Source organism: Apodemus sylvaticus, chromosome 9, assembly GCF_947179515.1.
Source record: "Apodemus sylvaticus chromosome 9, mApoSyl1.1, whole genome shotgun sequence".
Taxonomy (NCBI): domain Eukaryota; kingdom Metazoa; phylum Chordata; class Mammalia; order Rodentia; family Muridae; genus Apodemus; species Apodemus sylvaticus.
Genome location: NC_067480.1, coordinates 47898556 through 47913646, shown reverse-complemented (window position 1 = coordinate 47913646; position 15091 = coordinate 47898556). Strand labels below are relative to the sequence as shown.

Sequence of the window (15091 nt, the reverse complement as noted above, 5' to 3'; positions counted from 1 at the left end):
AGAGGAGCTGAAGGGGTTTACAGCCCCATGGGAAGAACAATGATTTTGGCCACCCAGACACCCCAGGATTCCCAGGGACTAAACCATCAACCAAGGGGTACACCTGGTTCCAGCCAAAAATGTGGCAGAGGAAGGCCTTGTTAAGCATCAGTGGGAAGAGTGGTCCTTGGTCGGGTACGGGTCAATAGATGGCCCAACAAAGGGAAATTGAGGGGGGAGGGGGAGGGGGTTAGGTGGAGGGGCATATATGTGGAGGCAGGAGGTGGGAGGAAGGGTTGGGGGTCTTTGGGGAGGGGGAAAATCGGGAAAGATTTTGCCATCGGCAATGTAAATGAAGACGATATTCAATAAAAAAAGAGAACGTAACTTAAAAGCCCAGTTACTCCATCTGCCTTTCTTCGATCATGTTTCTTCTCTCTGCCCCTCCCTCCCCCCTCATATCCATCCTTCCTGCCCCTCTCTCCCCTTCTCTTTCCTGACAATGTTAACTCACGTTCCCAGCCTGTGACCACACTGAATCCAGATGAGCTGCTGGTTATATATCTGGTCTCTTCTAGACAAACAACAGGAGTTTATTTTGTTTTAGATTTGGTAGAAGGACAATTTGTAAAATTGGTAGAAGGACAGAGTATAGATCAGAAAGAACCCTCTCAGGAGGATATGGATGTCTAAATTGGGAAATGAAACGGTGTAGAGATAGGTTCAGGAAGGCAGTTTGTACCTTACCATCATGTTGAAAAACTAGACCTGTGTCTCCAAAGTTCAAAAACTGTGTCAGGATAAAGGAAGGAGTGACTTCAATAATCCTTACCTTACAAGCAAACTAACGGCTACCCTGCGAATGCAGTGACAGCTGGAGCTGCAGCGTGTCTCTGAGACAGCATCTGTAGCCTGAAGGAGCCTTTGACTACACTAAGGGTCTGCTGGTCTCCGCTCCGATTTCTCTCTTCCCATCAGCTCTTCCAACCTTTGTCTTGTCCATATTTCTAGTTTCTTCCCTGAGCATTTGCTTGTTCATGTCTGACTTGTCTTTTTTAGGAGTGACAATGTTTCTCTTACTACTTTTGTGTTTTCAGTTTAATGATCCAAAATGTACCTGTGGTCCATACAGCAGCTGTTTTATTTTTTTCATTTAAAAAAATGAAGGAAATTCTAAGTCTAAGAACTATTTACAGAATTGTTGGAATTGAAGTTAAAAAATAGTAAACTATCAGGCATGTTCTTTTTAAAAAATGTATTATTGTTATTATTATTATTGTTGTTGTTGTTGTTATTTTACTTATTCACTTTACATCCTGCTCACTGCCCTCCTCCTTGGGTCTTCAGTATGATAAAAGAGGTGAGAAGGTATTTCAGCGTCTTCTTAGGTAAGTGGTATGACAAAAGGAGGAAAGGAGAGTCTTCCATTTTCACCATAAAGAGTGAAGTCTTTGACTTTTATTTGTTCATATCTTTACTCCTAGCAGAAGTCCCCAAGTTAGTTTCAATGTAAAACCATCTTGAAGAGACTTCTAGGGAACTCTCCTACATCATATTCTTCTCCTGGGATTTCAGATTCTTTGGGGATTTCTGTGCCAGGCATCCCATATCCTCTAACCTGTAAAAGGAAGTGAGGCCAGAGTTCCCTCATGCTGTTCAGAGAGTGCTCTCTCTCTCTCTCTCTCTCTCTCTCTCTCTCTCTCTCTCTCTCTCTCTCTCTCTCTCTCTCTCTCTCTGTGTGTGTGTGTGTGTGTGTGATTCTGTGTTGTGAAACCTGAGTGAACCAAGAGAATGGTCACAGATATGACACAGTGCTCACCATGTGCTGGGTACAGGGGCAGGCAGCTCATAAGAATTCTAAATGAGAAAACGAACCAGGTTGCTAAGCTAAGTGGGGAGAGCTGAGATTCTAATGTGAGGATCTACATCATTGCCTGAGGAGCTCCAGACTTCTTTAATAAACCCAACATCTCTCAGGATGTAGAGAGGAGCTGCCACGAACGCTCACACTCCTTTACACAGTCCGTTACCTGAGCTTTTTCACCTCTGCTGATGCTGCTCTGTTCCTTCTGTCTTTCTAAACCACTGGAAGGCTAAGATGTGTTTCTCTTGCTTCCTTGGAATGCCACATCTTCAGGTGACCTTTCAAATTGCTTCAAAATTCCAAGAAACCAAAGACTGTCTACCTTGCCCACTAAGCTGCATGGTATATGTGAATAAATACAACACAGCCTTTTAAATGCCTGTTTTCGTAATACATCTTGAGAGTTTCTTGAAGCACAGTACTCACTGGATCAATGGTAGTTGAAAGAATCAACTACTCATACAAAGTCGATGTGCTTGGGGACTGAGACAGAGGATAGGCAAAATAAGTGCAGACAGTGTAGAAATTCTCAGTCTGTTTCAGGAGATTTTTTTTTTCTGTCTAGAGGAGAAAGGACAGCCCTACAGATAAAGGTCATATAGCCTCATGACAAAACAAAGATCATACCCTGCATTTTGACCCTATTTATTTCATTTGCACTCGAAAACATGACAAATTCTGCCTTGAGCAATTATTGGGAAAAATCTTTCCATTTCAACGGGCACATTTATACTTTAAAAAAGTATATTAGCTTTATAATGTCATGTTTGTTTTCTTTATGGCCTTGTATGCCATGGCATTATGGAAACACACATGCTTCCTGTGTACAACCACAAAAATATGTAGCACAGACTTTTCAATCCAAATCGGGTCCCTAGCCTAATTCTGGATTTGGCTGTTGTAACAGTGCAGTATCTCTTAATGGAATGCTTGTGCATCTGAGAGTAGAACCAGAGAGAATGAGGTCAGAATTTCTCATTGGCATACAGAACAAAATAAGTTTAAGGGAATAAAGGAGTTCTGGGAAGTGGAAGAAGTATATCAGAGAACCCAGGTTTCCAGATGAACACTGACTTCAGCATAAATGTGGAAGTATCAAGCTGATTTTGAAAGGGTAGTACTGAAAAATCAATCATTGTCCTGTTCAGTTTCATTTTCCTGTGTTAAAATGTTTAAGAGAGTCAGTTAGTCATTAGAAAGTAATGCTGTGTAATGAAAATAAACATCCCCCAATTTGGCAGTCGCCTATTATACTGGCTAGTTTTGTGTGTCAACTTGACACAGGCTGGAGTTATCACAGAGAAAGGAGCTTCAGTTGGGGAAGTGCTTCCATGAGATCCAGCTTTGGGGCATTTTCTCAATTAGTGATCAAGGTGGGAGGACCCCTTGTGGGTGGTGTCATCTCTGGGTTGGTAGTCTTGGGTTCTATATGAGAGCAGGCTGAGCAAGCCAGGGGAAGCAAGCCAGTAAGAAACACCCCTCCATGGTCTCTGTATCAGCTCCTGCTTCCTGACCTGCTTGAGTTCCAGTCTTGACTTCCTTTGGTGATGAACAGCAATGAGTAAGTGTAAGTGGAATAAACCCTTTCCTCCCCAACTTGCTTCTTGGTCATGATGTTTGTGCAGGAATAGAAACCCTGACTAGGACAGTTATTAAACCCGCTGTCTTCATGTTGATGAGTATGGTTTTTGAATTATCCTATACAGTACCAAAATATAAGGGGAATATGTTCTAACTAGCAGCAGATAGACCAGGCATGCAAATGATACCTCTAATTTCAGCACTCTCTAGGCTGAATCCGGAGGATCAAAGTTCGAGGTCATTCTCATTGGGGTTGAGAATTCAAGACCAGTCTGGGATACATGAAATTGTGTCTCAAAAAAAGTAAAAACAAACAACCAAACTGGAGCAGGATTTTTGTTTGGATTCTGGGCCTTCCATAGCTTCATCTTAAGGCTCAGCGACTGGAAGAGTGGGAAAGGGAGCAGCAGGGCCAGCCAGGCCTGAAACACAACGGCAGATTCAGGAGGTACTCAATAATCGGGGGCTCCCCTGAGACACCAAGACCTGCACCTAAGGTCTGAATCAGTGCGAAAGAGTGGGATCTGGAAAATATCATCCTAAGTGAGGTAACCCAGTCACAAAAGAACACACATGGAATACAGTCACTGATAAGTGGATATTAGCTCAGAAACTCTGAATACCCAAGACACAATTCACGTATCAACTCATTCCCAAGAAGAAGGAAGGAGAGGTCCCGGATTCTGAAAAGGCTTGTTTCAGCACTGTAGGGGAGCACCAGGACAGAGAAGTAGGAGGGGGTTGATAGGTGAATGGGCAGAAGGAAGAGGGCTTAGGGAACCTATGGGGGAGGGGGGAACCCGGAAAGGGAAAATCATTTGGAATGTAAACATAGAATATAGAAAATAAAAAAAAAAGAAAAAGAAAAAGAAAAATGCAGATTGACTGAGAGAAGAAGCAGACTTGCTTTGGGACTCTTCAACATGTCTTTGAGGATGCTCATTGGGTAGAGAGTGGCTTGGGTATCACTAGACATCTGAGATCTTAAATTCATAGATTAGAAAAAAGTAAAACATAAATAGATATTGGCTTTTATTTAAGCATCTCTTCATACAAGGTGTGTTTCCTGTCCCAGGAATGAAGGCACAACTGCATACCACATAAAGGGTTAATCGCCAGTCAGATGGCAGTACAATCGCCAATGAGTATCATTTCTTTTAATTATTTTATTTGTTTATATTTCAAGAGTTATCCACCTTCCTAGCTGTCCCTCCACAAAACTCCCCATCCCATCGCCCTCTCCTTTTCTTCTAGGAGGGTGCTCCTCCGCCTCCTCAACCCACTCCTGTCTTACTGCTCTGGCCTTCCCCTATACTGTATCATCGAGCCTCCACAGGACCAAGGGCCTCTCCTCCCACTGATGCCATATAAGGCCATCCTCTGCTACACATGCGGCTGGAGCCATGGGTCCCTCCATGTGTACTCTTTGGTTGGTGGTTTAGCCCCTGGGAGCGCTGGGTGGTCCAGTTAGTTAATATTGTTCTTCCTGTGGGGTTGCAGTCCCCTTCAGCTGAGCATCTTTTCTACCTAATGTATGTTGTAGTTTTCCATAAAAGCCCAGTGACACGTGGAGAGATTTAGAGAAAATTAGAGATTGGAGTGGTGTTTCTTTTTTCCCCCAGGCTGGCCTTGAACTTGCTGTTACTGAGCATAGCCTTGAACTCCAGACAGTCCTGCTTCTACCTCTCCAGTGCTGAGATTATAGATAGAATCTCCAAGCCCATTATGTTTTGTTTATTTATTTGTGTGGAAGGCAGGCAAGGGGTGCACATACACTTGTATGGAGACAAGTGGGGCTGGTTTTGTCTACCATAGGGATTCTGAAACTGAACTCAGATAAATCAACCTAGGCAGAATATACCTTTTCACTCACTGAGCCAGCTTGATCCCTCCCTTCGTTTTTTTTTCCTTTCTTTTTTTTTTTTTTTTTTTTTTTTTTTCTGTAATGCTGGAAACCAAACCTAGGGCTTTCTGTCTGTTGTTTGAAAATTATGCCGATGTTCTCTGGCTCAACTCTCGCCGCAGAGTTTTTGGTTTTTCTCTCTGGTTGTCGCCTGCTCTGATCTCATCCTTCCTGCTCTGCTCTGCTGCTCTGCAGAGTGAAGAGGCTGAATCATCTCCCCACCCAGTTCGTGCCTTTCTTCTTTTTCTCACCTTGGCTGCTGCAGCCACTGCTGCTCAGCTGCTATCTGTGCAGCGCATTTCCCCCACATAGTCCTCGCAGCCTATGGCGGAGGCCGCCTTGGGTATTTATGCTCAAGGCAACCACAGCCCTCTTTAAAATTCCGCTGAAACCGCTTTCCTCGACTCTTCTCCCAGAGAACTTTCTGACCGAGTATACAATTACCCAGAAGGCCTAGGAGAAGTGCTATATAGAGAGCAGTTCGGCTTCAAGGCTGAGACACCTTGGGAACCTACCTGATGATGGGGTTGGGGTGGTGGTGGTTCCATCTCCTAACTTGTCCATTTTGTTGCGTATTCTAAGGACCCAGACATAGGCTTGGTAGCCCTTCTCATGTTTTTCCTGGTTTATGACTTTCGGCATTGTGGAATACGGCTGAGATGAAATGATTTATTGACCATGCAAACTATTTCGTTGGCCTGTTGAATGAAGGAACAAACCTTGGAAATGTTATTGATAACTGTGTTTATGAACATACCCTAACAGGGAAAAAATGCATTTTTTTGTGGGGGATCTTGGGAAGATTGTGAAGAAGCACAGTCAGTGGCAGAACGTGGTGGCTCAGAAAAAGCCACTTTACATGGTGAAGTGCAACTCCACTTCAGCTGAACTTGAGATCTTGGCAGCTCTTGGAACTGGGTTTGCTTCTTCCAGCAAAAATAAAAAAAAAAAAATTAGTGCAAGAATTGGTTGTATCTCCAGAAAATATCATTTTTACAAGTCCTTGTAAGCAAGTGTCTCAGATAAAGTATGCCGCAAAAATTGGAGTAAATAATGTGACATGTGACAATGAAATTGAATTAAAGAAAATTGCAAGGAATCACCCAAATGCCAAGGTCTTACTACATATTGCAACAGAAGATAATTGGAAGTGAAGATGGCAGCATGAAGTTTGGCACTATACTGAAGGACTGTAGGCATCTTCTGGAATGTGCCAAGGAACTTGATGTCCAAATAATTGGGGTTAAATTTCGTGTTTCAAGTGCTTGCAAAGAATATCAAGTGTATGTAAATGTCCTATCTTATGCTCGATGTGTGTTTGATATGGCTGGAGAGTTTGGCTTTACATGAACATGTTATAGACATCGGTGGAGGCTTCATAGGAACTGAAATTCAGTTGGAAGAGGTTAATCATGTTATCAGTCCTCTGTTGGATATTAGTTCCCTGAAGGATCTGGTATTCAGATAATTTCAGAACATGGAAGCTACTACGTATCTTCTGCATTTACACTTGCAGTCAATATTATTGCTGAGAAAGTTGTTGAAAATGATAAATTTTCCCCTAGAGTAGAAAATAATGGGAGTGATGAACCAGCCTTCCTGTATTACACAAATGATGATGTTTATGGTTCTTTTGCGAATAAGCTTTCAGAGGACTTAAATACCATTCCAGAGGTTCACAAGAAATACAAGGAAGATGAACCTCTGTTTACAAGCAGCCTTTGGGGTCCATCCTGTGATGAGCGTGATCAAATTGTGGAAAGCTGTCTTCTTCCTGAGCTGAATGGCGGAGATTGGCTTATCTTCGATAACATGGGAACAGATTCTTTCCAAGAACCATCTGCTTTTAATGATTTTCGGAGGCCAGTTATTTATTTCATGATGTCATTCAGTGATTGGTAAGAGATGCAAGATGCTGGAATTACTTCAGTGTAATGATGAAAAACTTCTTCTTTGCACCCTCTTGTATTCATCTGAGCCAAGAAGACAGCTTTTCCACTGAAGCTTAAACAGGCATTAACGCTTCTTTAGATCTGAAGTCGCAGGTTAAGCTTATCTGGTCTACATTCCAGTGTAGGGGAAAATATTCAATCAATCTTTATTCTGTTAATTTTCTTGGAAACAAATTCATAGTAATAGCTACTTGGGACCAGACAACATCAGCTTTCATCTATAATTCATTGGGGGTAATAGGGGATTCAGATAATGTATCCAGATTTAAACATAGCAGTTTGACCCAACCCTTAAGCGTTTAAAATAAAATATGCAACCAAATGGATGACTTAGTGGAGATAGAAGCCCATTAATTGGGTTCCCCCATCAAATCGTGTGCATACAAGTACACAGTTTTTATAATAAGAATTCCTGTTAAAAGTCTTGTAAAGTTGATGTCTTTCACCCAGATATATCACACGTGAGTGGAAGACCAGTATGACTTTATTAGATATGTTTAGTGTATTTAGAATATGTAAATTTATGCTTTTGAACTGTAGTTTAATAAATGTAAAATTGCATCATAATATTTGTTGTATTTGACCTAATGTAACCCTTGTATGATTGCAATAAAACTTTGTGTAGATTTTGCTGTTTTTTCAGACTAAAACTTTGGGAATGGGGCTAGCTAGCAAAGGTAGTTTTGAACTAGCTGTGTGTATGGTCTGTTTTGAGGGTTAGTTTTCTTTATAGCCCATTTAAGTTTGGTTTGGCTCAATATATTCTCAGTTACTTAATTAGTAATTTAAGTAAAAGTGTTCGGTAATCATTGTGAAGTTCAAATTTATTATGAAGAGTTGATATGCAGTAAGCATGATGTGTAACAATTTTAACACCAAAAATGTTAATCTTGCACAAACCAATTATAATAATAATAGGTGTTTCTGTATAGATAGGATACATAAGTGTACTGTAGTAAATCTTTGAATCACAAATCTTTTGGCTGACTGAAAAGATTTTATTAAAAACTGAGAACTTGGTGAGAAGGGAGAAAGACTGCAGAGAACTGCAGAACCCTAACCTTAAAGAAGGGGTATGTCTGTCTATTTCCCGTATCCTGATGCCCCTTTGCACAGAGATTTAAATCCAGAGGGCTTTAGGGTGGTGAAGCATACTTTCTCACTTGTAATAGTATCAGGTTGTATTTTCTTTTTTGGTATTGATATTGATTTGAACCTAGTCCCTTAGTTTCTTGTTATTTCCCATTTGTTCAAGCTTAGTAATTCTTCCTTCTTACTAAAGCTTGGTGGTTGGGGGAGGATTTAACCTGGCAGTGTTGCCAAGAATTTTGGCTTTGTTCATTGCTGGTATGTTAGTTCTAAGTTCAGAATCACAGTAGTAATGAGACAACTTACAGGGGTTACTTTTCCTAAGTTAACTCTTATGTTCACAAGTGGAATTCCTGTCCTCCAAGAGGAAATGTGACTTCACTTTGGTGCCAACGGACAGAACATTCTGCCTGTGCTACATAGAAGTATGGGATGCACTTGAATAGCTAGCTGGATTTTACACCTTGATTTCAAGGTAGAAAGAAATTAATCATGAATCTCTAATTTCAAATCAAACCAGAAGGTTGCTAATATTTTTGATTTGAATATTGCCCACTTGAATATCATAGGTTCTATTAATTAGAAGAATAACTAAGGGCCCCAGTCCACTGTCACCTGGTTGCCCTTGGACTATTTCCCAAGGTATACTACAGGGTTTTATGCAAAATTCCAAGCTACCTTGTGCATTGTTATGGTCCAGAAATGCCAAAACTTAAAGGGTGGTACAACTTGAGTCCTTGGCTTGATTGTACAGGCTTGATCTTTGTGGCATATCAGTTTTGCCATCTGCAAAGGAGAGTGGTTGTATGTAACACAGCCCAGAATTGCTAACCTCACATGTGAATGATAGGTAAACTTAAGAATGTCTGTATTGTATTTGAAGACTGTTTGCCATAAATCTAAAATCAAACCTATGTATTTCAATTTGGTATGCTTATGAATAATTAATGTAAAATCTTTTTATATGATATTGTCATCAGTTCAAATTTAATTGCAAATATAAAACCCAAATGATTTCTTTTTTTTCTTTTGCAAAGTATTTTTTTATTCGATATAATTTTTTATTTACATTTCAAATGATTTCCCCTTTTCTAGCCCCCCACTTCCCGAAAGTCCCATAAGCCCCTTTCTCTTCCCCTGTCCTTCCCACTTCCCCGTTCTGGTTTTGCCGAATACTGCTTCACTGAGTCTTTCCAGAACCAGGGGCCACTCCTCCTTTCTTCTTGTACCTCATTTGATGTGTGGGTTATGTTTTGGGTATCCTAGTTTTCTAGGTTAATATCTACTTATTAGTGAGTGCATACCATGATTCACCTTTTGAGTCTGGGTTACCTCACTTAGTATGATGTTCTCTAGCTCCATCCATTTGCCTAAGAATTTCATGAATTCATTGTTTCTAATGGCTGAATAGTACTCCATTGTGTAGATATACCACATTTTTTGCATCCACTCTTCTGTTGAGGGATACCTGGGTTCTTTCCAGCATCTGGCAATTATAAATAGGGCTGCTATGAACATAGTAGAGCATGTATCCTTATTACATGGTGGGGAATCCTCTGGGTATATGCCCAGGAGTGGTATAGCAGGATCTTCTGGAAGTGAGGTGCCCAGTTTTCAGAGGAACCGCCAGACTGATTTCCAGAGTGGTTGTACCAATTTGCAACCCCACCAGCAGTGGAGGAGTGTTCCTCTTTCTCCACACCCTCTCCAACACCTGCTGTCTCCTGAATTTTTAATCTTAGCCATTCTAACTGGTGTAAGGTGAAATCTCAGGGTTGTTTTGATTTGCATTTCCCTAATGACTAATGAAGTTGAGCATTTTTTTTAAGATGCTTCTCCACCATCCGAAGTTCTTCAGGTGAGAATTCTTTGTTTAACTCTGAGCCCCATTTTTTAATAGGGTTGTTTGGTTTTCTGGAGTCTAACTTCTTGAGTTCTTTATATATATTGGATATTAGCCCTCTATCTGATGTAGGATTGGTGAAGATCTTTTCCCAATTTGTTGGTTGCCGATTTGTCTTCTTGATGGTGTCCTTTGCCTTACAGAAACTTTGTAATTTTATGAGGTCCCATTTGTCAGTTCTTGATCTTAGAGCATATGCTATTGGTGTTCTGTTCATAAACTTTCTCCCTGTACCAATGTCCTCAAGGGTCTTCCCTAGTTTCTTTTCTATTAGCTTCAGAGTGTCTGGCTTTATGTGGAGGTCCTTGATCCATTTGGATTTGAGCTTAGTACAAGGAGACAAGGATGGATCAATTCGCATTCTTCTGCATGCTGACCTCCAGTTGAACCAGCACCATTTGTTGAAAAGGCTATCTTTTTTCCATTGGATGTTTTCAGCCTCTTTGTCGAGAATCAAGTGGCCATAGGTGTGTGGGTTCATTTCTGGATCTTCAATCCTGTTCCATTGATCCTCCTGCCTGTCACTGTACCAATACCATGCAGTTTTTAACACTATTGCTCTGTAGTATTGCTTGAGGTCAGGGATACTGATTCCCCCAGACTTTCTTTTGTTGCTGAGAATAGTTTTAGCTATCCTGGGTTTTTTGTTGTTCCAGATGAATTTGATAATTGCTCTTTCTAACTCTGTGAAGAATTGAGTTGGGATTTTGATGGGTATTGCATTGAATCTGTATATTGCTTTTGGCAAAATGGCCATTTTAACTATATTGATTCTACCGATCCATGAGCATGGGAGGTTTTCCCATTTTTTGAGGTCTTCTTCCATTTCCTTCTTCAGAGTCTTGAAGTTCTTGTCATACAGATCTTTCACATGTTTGGTAAGAGTCACCCCAAGATACTTTATACTGTTTGTGGCTATTGTGAAGGGGTCATTTCCCTAATTTCTTTCTCAGCCTGCTTGTCCTTTGAGTATAGGAAGGCCACTGATTTGCTTGAGTTGATTTTATAACCTGCCACTTTGCTGAAGTTGTTTATCAGCTGTAGGAGCTCTCTAGTGGAGTTTTTTGGGTCACTTAGGTAGACTATCATGTCTGCAAATAATGATAGTTTGACTTCTTCCTTTCCGATTTGTATCCCTTTGACCTCCTTATGTTGTCGAATTGCCTGAGCTAGTACCTCAAGTACAATATTGAAAAGATAAGGAGAAAGGGGGCAGCCTTGTCTGGTCCCTGATTTCAGTGGGATTGCTTCAAGTTTCTCTCCATTTAGTTTGATGCTGGCCTCCGGTTTGCTGTATACTGCTTTTACTATGTTTAGGTATGGGCCTTGAATTCCTGTTCTCTCCAAGACGTTAAGCATGAAAGGATGCTGAATTTTGTCAAATGCTTTTTCAGCATCCAATGAAATGACCATGTGGTTTTGTTCTTTGACTTTGTTTATGTAGTGGATTGCATTGATGGATTTCCGTATATTGAACCAACCCTGCATTCCCAGGATAAAGCCTACTTGATCATGGTGGATGATCGTTTTGATGTGCTCTTGGATTCGGTTGGCAAGAATTTTATTGAGTATTTTTGCATCGATGTTCATAAGGGAAATTGGTCTGAAGTTCTCTTTCTTTGTTGGATCTTTGTGTGGCTTTGGTATCAGCGTAATTGTGGCTTCGTAGAAGGAATTGGGTAGTGTTCCTTCTGTTTCTATTTTGTGGAATTGTTTGAAGAGTATTGGTGTTAACTCTTCTTTGAAGGTCTGATAGAATTCTGCACTGAAACCATCTGGTCCTGTGCTTTTTTTGGTTGGAAGACTTTCTATGACTCCTTCTATTTCCTTAGGCATTATGGGACTGTTTAGATGATCTATTGGTCCTGATTTAATTTTGGTATTTGGTATCTGTCAAGGAAATTGTCCATTTCCTCCAGATTCTCCAGTTGTGTTGAGTACAGGCTCTTGTAGTAGGATCTGATGATTTTTTGGATTTTCTCAGTTTCCGTTGTCATATCTCCCTTTTCATTTCTAAGTTTGTTAATTTGGATACTTTCTCTGTGCCCTTTGGTCAGTCTGGCTAAGGGTTTATCTCTCTTGTTGATTTTCTCAAAGAACCAGCTCCTGGTTTTGTTGATTTTTTGTATGGTTCTCTTTGTTTCTACTTGATTTATTTCGGCCCTGAGTTTGATGATTTCCTGCCTTCTTCTCCTCCTGGGTGAAATAGCTTCTTTTTGTTTCAGGGCTTTCAGGTGTGTCATTAAGCTGGTAATGAATGCTCTCTCCATTTTCTTTTTGGAGGCACTCAGGGCTATGAGTTTTCCTCTTAGCACTGCTTTCATTGTGTCCCATAGATTTGGGTATGTTGTGTCTTCATTTTCATTGTGTTCTAAAAAGTCTTTAATTTCTTCCCTTATTTCTTCCTTGACCAAGGTATCATTGAGTAGAGTATTGTTCAGTTTCCACGTGTATGTGGGTTTTCTGTTGTTTTTGTTGCTATTGAAGACCACTTTTACTCCATAGTGATCTGATAGGAGGCATGGGATTAGTTCGATCTTCTTATATTTGTTGAGGTCTGTTTTGTGACCAATTATATGGTCGATTTTGGAGAAGGTACCATGAGGTGCTGAGAAAAAGGCATATTTTTTTGCTTTAGGATAGAATGTTCTATATATATCTGTTAAATCTAATTGGTCCAAAGCTTCAATTAGCTTCATTGTGTCCCTGTTTAGTTTCTGTTTTCCTGATCGGTCTATTGAGGAAAGTGCAGTGTTGAAGTCACCCACAATTATTGTGTTAGGTGCAATGTGTGCTTTGAGTTTCAATAAAGTTTCTTTTACGAAAGAGGGTGCCCTTGCATTTGGGGCATAGATGTTCAGGATTGAGAGTTCTTCTTGTTGTATTTTTCCTTTGACCAGCAAGAAGTGTCCCTCAGAGTCCCTTTTGATGACTTTGGGTTGAAAGTCAATTTTATCTGATATTAAAATGGCTACTCCAACTTGTTTCCTGAGACCATTTGCTTGTAAAATTGTCTTCCAGCCTTTTACTCTAAGGTTGTGTTTGTCTTTGACCCTGAGGTGTGTTTCCTGTAAGCAGCAAAATGTAGGGTCCTGTTTACGTATCCAGTCAGTTAGTCTGTGTCTTTTTATTGGGGCATTAAGTCCATTGATGTTAAGAGATATTAAGGAATAGTGATTGTTACTACCTATCATTTTTGACATTATTTTTTAAATTTGATTGGTTAACTTCTTTTGGGTTTGATGAAAGGTTACTATCTTGCTTTTTCCAGGGTGAAATTTCCCACCTTGTATTGGTGTTTTCCTCCTATTATCCTTTGTAGGGCTGGGTTTGTGGATAGATATTGGGTAAACTTGGTTTTGTCATGAAATATCTTAGTTTCTCCATCTATGGTGATTGAGAGTTTTACTGGATATAGTAGTTTTGGCTGGCATTTGTGTTCTCTTAGAGTCTGCATGAGATCTGCCCAGGACCTTCTAGCTTTCATAGTCTCAGGTGAAAAGTCTGCTGTGATTCTGATAGGTCTTCCTTTACATGTTACTTGGCCTTTTTCTCTTACTGCCTTTAATATTCTTTCTTTGTTTAGAACATTTGGTGTTTTGATTATTATGTGACGGGAAGTATTTCTGTTCTGGTCCAGTCTGTTTGGAGTTCTGTAGGCTTCTTGTATATTCATGGGCATCTCTCTCTTTAGGTTAGGGAAGTTTTCTTCCATAATTTTATTGAAGATATTTGCTGGCCCTTTAAGTTGTAAATCTTCACTCTCATCTATGCCTATAATCCTTAGGTTTGGTCTTCTCATTGTGTCCTGGATTTCCTGGATATTTTGGGTTACAAGCTTTTTGCATTTTGCATTTTCTTTAACTGTTGAGTCCATGGTTTCTATGGAATCTTCAGCATCTGAGATTCTTTCTTCTATCTCTTATATTCTGTTGTTGATATTTGCATCTCTGTCCCCTGATTTCTTCCCAAGGCTTTCTATCTCCAAAGTTGTCTCCCTTTGAGTTTTCTTAGTTGTTTCTACTTCTGATTTTAGATCCTGGATGGTTTTGCTTAGCTCCTTCACTTGCTTGTTTGTGCTTTCCTGTAATTCTTTAAGAGATTTTTATGTTTCCTCTTTCATGACCTCAGCCTGTTGACCAAAGTTCTCCTGTATTTCTTTAAGTGTTTTTTGCATTTCGTCATTGTTGGCTTTTGTATTCTCCTGGATTTCTTTCAATGATTTTTGTGTTTCCCTTGCAAGGGCTTCTAACTTTTGATCCATTTTCTCCTGAATTTCTTTAAGTATGTCCTCCATGTGTTCCTGTACCAGCATCATGACCAGTGATTTTAAATCCAAATCTTGTTTTACTGGTGTGATGGGGTATCCAGGACATGTTGGTAGAGGAGAATTGGGTTCAGATGTTGCCATATTGTCTTGATTTCTGTTAGTGACGTTCCTGCGTTTGCCTTTTGCCATCTAGTTCTCACTGGTGTTAGTTTGTCTTGTCAGTGCTGGACTCACCAGTGCAAGCTACCCCTTCCCAGTTGGCCTCTGGTGCACAGCTTACCTCCTGCACTGCCTGTAGCCAGGGTGCTGCTGCCCAGGCTGTTCAGATCCTGAAGCAGGCACCTGAAGGCTCCCGCTGGGGCCCGCTGGATTCACCGGAGCACACTGACTTCTCCCAGATGGCCGCCCAGAAGCCCCCCCTGCCTCTTGCAGGACCTGGAGAGGACCTGGATGTTGCCGCCCAGGCTGATCTGGATCCGGAAGGGGAGAGAGTTGAACTGAAGGCTCCAGCCAGAAGCCTCAGGACTGGGACCCAAGCTCTGGGCAGCAG

At 40.7% G+C, this 15091-nt stretch overlaps 1 protein-coding gene and 1 pseudogene across 1 annotated transcript in view; both read left to right on the top strand.

Moving 5' to 3' along the window:
* Positions 1–15091, top strand: part of Pth2r (parathyroid hormone 2 receptor) — a 110941-nt gene that overhangs the window by 68411 nt on the left and 27439 nt on the right. The window lies entirely within an intron of this gene.
* LOC127692303 (antizyme inhibitor 1-like) lies at positions 5987–7336 on the top strand (annotated as a pseudogene).